We start from the raw sequence: 5773 nt of genomic DNA, 5'->3' as shown, positions 1-5773 counted from the left end.
TTAATTGGTTAATGGTTAAACTGTTTACTTCTACACCATGGAATACTACTCAGCAATAAACAGGAATGAGCTTTTGATACATGCAAGAACTCAGTGAAACTTAAGGGAATTATGCTTAGTGAAAAAAGGCAACCACAAAATATTACATATAATGTGATTCCATTTATAAAGCATTTTTGAAGTGACACAATTACAGAAATCAAACAGAGCAAATGGTAGTCACATATTACATATACAGAAACAAATGTAAGATTTACAGCATACTTTTGTCTGAATCTATGTTAACCTGATATTAGTGAATTCATATCTTTAAAGTATTGAAAGAAAAACCTGTCAATTCAATTCTCTTTATTTTTGTATATTTAGCAGCACACTTCTAAATAACCCATGGTCAAAGAGGAAGCATAAGAGATGCTAAATACCCTTTGAATTAAATGAAACCAGAATCACAATATATCAAAATTTGTGGTACACAGCTGAGGTAGAGCTTGGGGGAAATTTTCTAGAATTAAATGCTTACATTAGTAAAGAATAAAGGTCTAAAATGATTTAATATTTCCCCTTAAGTAACTAGGGGAAGTAGAACATTTCAGACCCAAGGCATGTAGAATGAAGAAAAGCTAGAGCAATAAATAAGTAATAAAAGTAAAAACAAAAGAGAAATCAATAAAATTTAAAATAAACAATAAGGATAATCAATAAAATGAAATGATATTTCTGCAAGATGAAAAAAAGAATGCCTGTAATTGGTCTAATGAAGACAAAATAAAACACAAAGAAAGCACAAATTACCAACATAAGAAACAAAAGAGGAGACATCACTACATATGCTTCCAAAACTTAAAGCATGAGTGAATATTTTAAAAATTCTATGTCAATAAATTTCATACATAAAGTGGACCACAATTCTTGAAAATCAAACATTACCAAAATTTATTGAAAAAAATAGATTAACCCAAACAAAGATAATTAGTAAACAAATACCATTTTCAGTTAAAATATCTTGCATGGGGAAAATCCAAGGCTAAAGATGTCTTCAGTGGCAATATATAATAAACATTTAAGGAGAACTAAAAGCAATGCTACAAATACTCTTCTAGAAAATAAAAGAGGAGAGAAATTTTCAAGTAATTTTATGAGTCACAAATTCCCAAGACATCAAGTCGGACAAAGACATTACAAGAAGAGAAAACTAAAGACCAAGCTCCTTCATGAACTTTGACAAACAGTCCTGAAAAACATATGTTAATAAATCAAATCCAGCAATATATAGGAAGGATAATATATCATGACTAAGTAGGGTTTGTTACATGAATACCAGTTTGTTTCAACATGGGAAAATTAATCAATGTAATTCAAAATATCAACAAGAAAAAAATCCAAATTATATAAGATTTATCTCAATAGATGCAGGAAAAGCAGTTGACAAAGTTAACATCTATTGGAACATTCTCAACAAACTAGGAATATAAGGAAATTTTCACAACCTGAGAAAAGGCATGTCTGGAATATATACAGTTAGCATCAGACTTCCTGGTGAAAGACTTAATTCTTTATCATATCAGAAACAAGGTAAGGATGTTCACTTTCACCACTTGTATTCAACATAATATTGTAAGTCCTAGCCAGTGCAATCATGTACAGAAAGTAAATAAAAGGCAGGTAAATTGAAAAAGAAGTAATTAAACTATATTATTTTCAGATGTCATGATTGTCTATTTATAAAAAAACAAATAATCTTCCAAAAAATCTGTTATACCTGAGAAGCAAGTTTTTCACCATCACAGAATGCAAAGTCCATATATAAAAGTCAATTGAAATTTTATACTCCATCAATGAACAACTGAAAATTTAAATGAAGAAAACACTACTATTTATAATGGTATTGAGATATGAAATACTCATAAATAAGCCTAACAAAATGTAATGCTTATGTGCTGAAAATATAAAACATTTCTCCAGTGGGATTTGATGGTGTGATGTCTCACAGAAAGTTCTCCGCTCCCAGACACGGGTCCCTCGGCTTCCTGCCTTGAAAGCGCAGCAGCAGGCATCATGGGAAGGTGAAGAGCTTCCCCAAGGATGACCCTTCCAAGCTGGTCCACACAGCTTTCACAGCCTTCTTGAGATAAAAGATTGGCATGACCCACATCGAGAGGGGAAGTCAATAGGCCAGGATCCAAGGTGAGTATGAAGGGGTGGTAGAGGCTGTGGCCATTGTGGAGACAACCACCCATGGTGGTTGTGGGCATTGTGGGATATGGGGAAACCCCTCGAGGCATCTGGACTTTCAAGACCATCTTCGCTGAGCACATCAGCAATGAGTGCAAAAGGCGTTTCTACAAGAACTGGCATAAATCTAAGAAGAAGGTCTTTACCAAGTACTGCAAGAAATGGCAGAAAGAGGATGGCAAGAAGCAGGTGTAGAAGGACTTTAGCAGCATTAAGAAGTACTGCCAAGTCATCCGTGTCATTGCCCACACCCAGATACACCTACTTCCTCTGCACCAGAGGGCCCACCTGATGGAGATCTAGGTGAACTGAGGCAACATGGCTGAGAAGCTGTACAGGGCCTAGAAGAGGCTCGAGCAACAGGTACCTGTGATCCAAGTGTTTGGGCAGGATGAGATGATCGAAGTCATTGGGGTGACCAAGGGCAAAGGCTACAAAGGGGTCACCAGTTGTTGGCACACCAAGAAGCTGCCCCACAAGACCAGCCGTGGCTTGTGCAAAGTGGCCTGTACTGGGGCATGGCATCTTTCCCATGTGGCTTTCTCTGTGGCATGCACTGTCCAGAAAAGCTACCATCATGGCACTGAGATCAACAAGAAGATCTGTAAGATCGGCCAGGTTTACCTTATCACAGACGGCAAACTGATCAAGAACAATGCCTCCATTGACTATGGCCTGTCTGACAAGAGCATCAACCTCTGGGTGGCTTTGTCCACTGTGGCGAAGTGACCAATGACTTTGTCATGCTAAAAGGCTATGTGGTGGGAAGCAAGAAGCGAGTGCTCATCCTCTGCAAGTCCTTGCTGGTCCAGACCAAATGGCGGGCTCTGGAGAAGATTGACTTTAAGTTCATTGACACTACCTCCAAGTTTGGCCATTGCCACTTCCAGACTATGAAGGAGAAGAAAGCATTCATGAGACCACTCAAGAAAGACTGAATTGCAAAGGAAGAAGGAGCTTAATGCCAGGAACAGATTTTGCAGCTGGTGGGGTCTCAATAAAAATTATTTTCCACTGAAAAAATAAATAATATGAATAAAACATTTCTGTGAGAAATCTAGAAAGATCTAAGTAACAGGAGAGATACAGAGTGACCATAGATTACAAAACAATATATTAAGATAATTAAGATATCAAATCTCCTGGTATGAATCAAGGCATTCTCAATCAAAATTCCATCAGGCTGTTTTATTTTCATAAAAGTTATCAAGCTAATTATAAGTTTTATTTGAAAAAGTCAAAGAACCTGGAATTACACAAACAACTTTAAGGAAAACAGAATTCAAGTTATTTTACTATTTAATTTTAAGGCTTACAAGTTTATAATTATCAAGTCCGTGTGGCATTGATAAAAGGACAGACATAGAGATTTGTGGAACAACATAGAGAATCCAGAAATAGACATGGATCTATATGTTCCATTGATTTCTTTGACAAATAGCCAATATAATTCACTGATACACGATAGTGTTTTGAAAAATGTTGCTGGGAAATGTATGCATCTCTATTAATAAATGAACCTTGAACCATACATCAAACCACATGCAAAAATTAATTAAAAATATATCATAACCTAAATGTAAATCTATAAAACTTCTAAAAGCAAACCTAAGGGAAAATATTTCTGAATTTTGACTATCCAAAGATATAGTGACTATGCAAGAATACAAACCATTAAAGAAAAATAAATGATAAATAAGACATAATTAAAATTGAAAACTGCAGTTCTTTAAAACACAGTTTTACAAACATTAAAAGGTAAGCCACAAAGACAAATATTTGCCAAATACATATCTGATAAAAGACCTATGCACAGAATTTAAAAAGAAAACTATAACTCAATGTTATATGTGCTAGTACATTTGCATTGCAATAAAAGGAATACCTGAAGCAGGATAACTGAGAAAGAAAAGGGTCTTATTTGGCTCATGGTTTTGCAGGCTATCCAAGAAGCATGGCACCAGTATGTGCCTCTGGTGAGGGTCTCAGGAAGCTTATAATCATGGCGAAAGGTGAAGGAGAATCAGCATGTCACATGGCAAGAGAGGAAGCAAGAGAAAGAGGAGAGGCGCCACACTCTTTGAAATGACAAGATCTCATGTGAACACAGAGTGAAAACTCACTCATTACCACAAACGAGGGCACCAAGCAATTCCTGAGGAGAGATATGCCCCCATGACCCCTACTTGGCCCCATCTTCAACGTTAGAGGTCACATTTTAGCACACATTTGTAAGGGACAAAACATGCAAACCATATCACTGTAGTAATAAGACAACGAAATTTACAGAGGAAAGATTTGAACAGACACTTTATCAAAGAAGAGATACAGATTACAAATAAGCACATGAAAAGATGATCAACACCATTAGCCATTAGGAAAATGTAAATTAAAACCACAATAAGATACCATTACATACCTACTATACTATAAAACTATCTAGATTTTTTAATGCAAATACAAGAAGGAAGAACAAATTTAACTTCCATGCATTGCTGGTAGGAATGCAAATTATGCAAAGATTTTAAAAAAGATTTTGGCACTTTCTTCGAAAAATGAACATACACTTATCATATGACCCAGCCGGTTGAATACTAGTAATTTATCCAAGAGAAATAAAAAGATGTGTCCACACAAAGAACTTCACACAAATGATCGTAACAGCTTTATTAATAATAGCCAAAAACTGGAAAGTATCCAAATGTTCACCATATGGTGAATGGCTAAACAAATTGTGGTAGACTTACACAATGAAAACTATTTAGCAATAAAAAGACTGATACACACAATACAGAATATTAAAAGTCCTATTTTTAGGGTAAGAAGCCAGACACAAATCGCATATATATGATTACATTTATATGACATCCTAGAAAAGACAAAATTTTAGAGACAGATATCAGATCAGTGCCAGAAACTGGGAGTGGGACTCCTGATTTCATTCTATTTATTTATTTATTTTTTTGAGACGGAGTCTCACGCCCAGGCTGGAGTGCAGTGGCCGGATCTCAGCTCACTGCAAGCTCCGCCTCCTGGGTTTACGCGTTCTCCTGCCTCAGGCTCCCGAGTAGCTGGGACTACAGGCGCCCGCCAAATCGCCCGGCTAGTTTTTTGTATTTTTTAGTAGAGACGGGGTTTCACCATGTTAGCCAGGATGGTCTCGATCTCCTGACCTCATGATCCGCCCGTCTCGGCCTCCCAAAGTGCTGGGATTACAGGCTTGAGCCACCGCGCCCGGCCCTGATTTCATTCTAAAGAAAAGCCAGTGTCCTTCCAATATGACATCCTCATTACCTCTCTGACCTTATCTTCCACTCCTCTCTTGTTCACTTCACCTGAGCCCCACTGGCCTCCTGACCTTTTTTTTTTTTTTTTAGATGGAGTCTTGCTCTGTCACCAGGTTGGAGTGCAGTGGCGCCATGTTGGCTCACTCTAACCTTCTGCCTCCTGGGTTCAAGGGATTCTCCTACCTCAATCTCCCCAGTGCTGGGATTACAGGTGCCCACCACCATGCCCAGTTAATTTTTGTATTTTTAGTAGA

General features: G+C 37.1%; 1 pseudogene; it reads left to right on the top strand.

Annotated features, from left to right (window-relative positions):
* The first annotated feature begins 1979 nt into the window (after positions 1 to 1979).
* LOC117077908 lies at positions 1980 to 3194 on the top strand (annotated as a pseudogene).
* Positions 3195 to 5773: the final 2579 nt, after the last annotated feature.

Source organism: Trachypithecus francoisi, unplaced genomic scaffold (assembly GCF_009764315.1).
Source record: "Trachypithecus francoisi isolate TF-2019V2 unplaced genomic scaffold, Tfra_2.0 Lachesis_group6, whole genome shotgun sequence".
Classification (NCBI taxonomy): Eukaryota; Metazoa; Chordata; class Mammalia; order Primates; family Cercopithecidae; genus Trachypithecus; species Trachypithecus francoisi.
The sequence above is the reverse complement of the archived record's forward strand: the minus strand, read 5'-3'. Positions and strand labels throughout refer to the sequence as shown.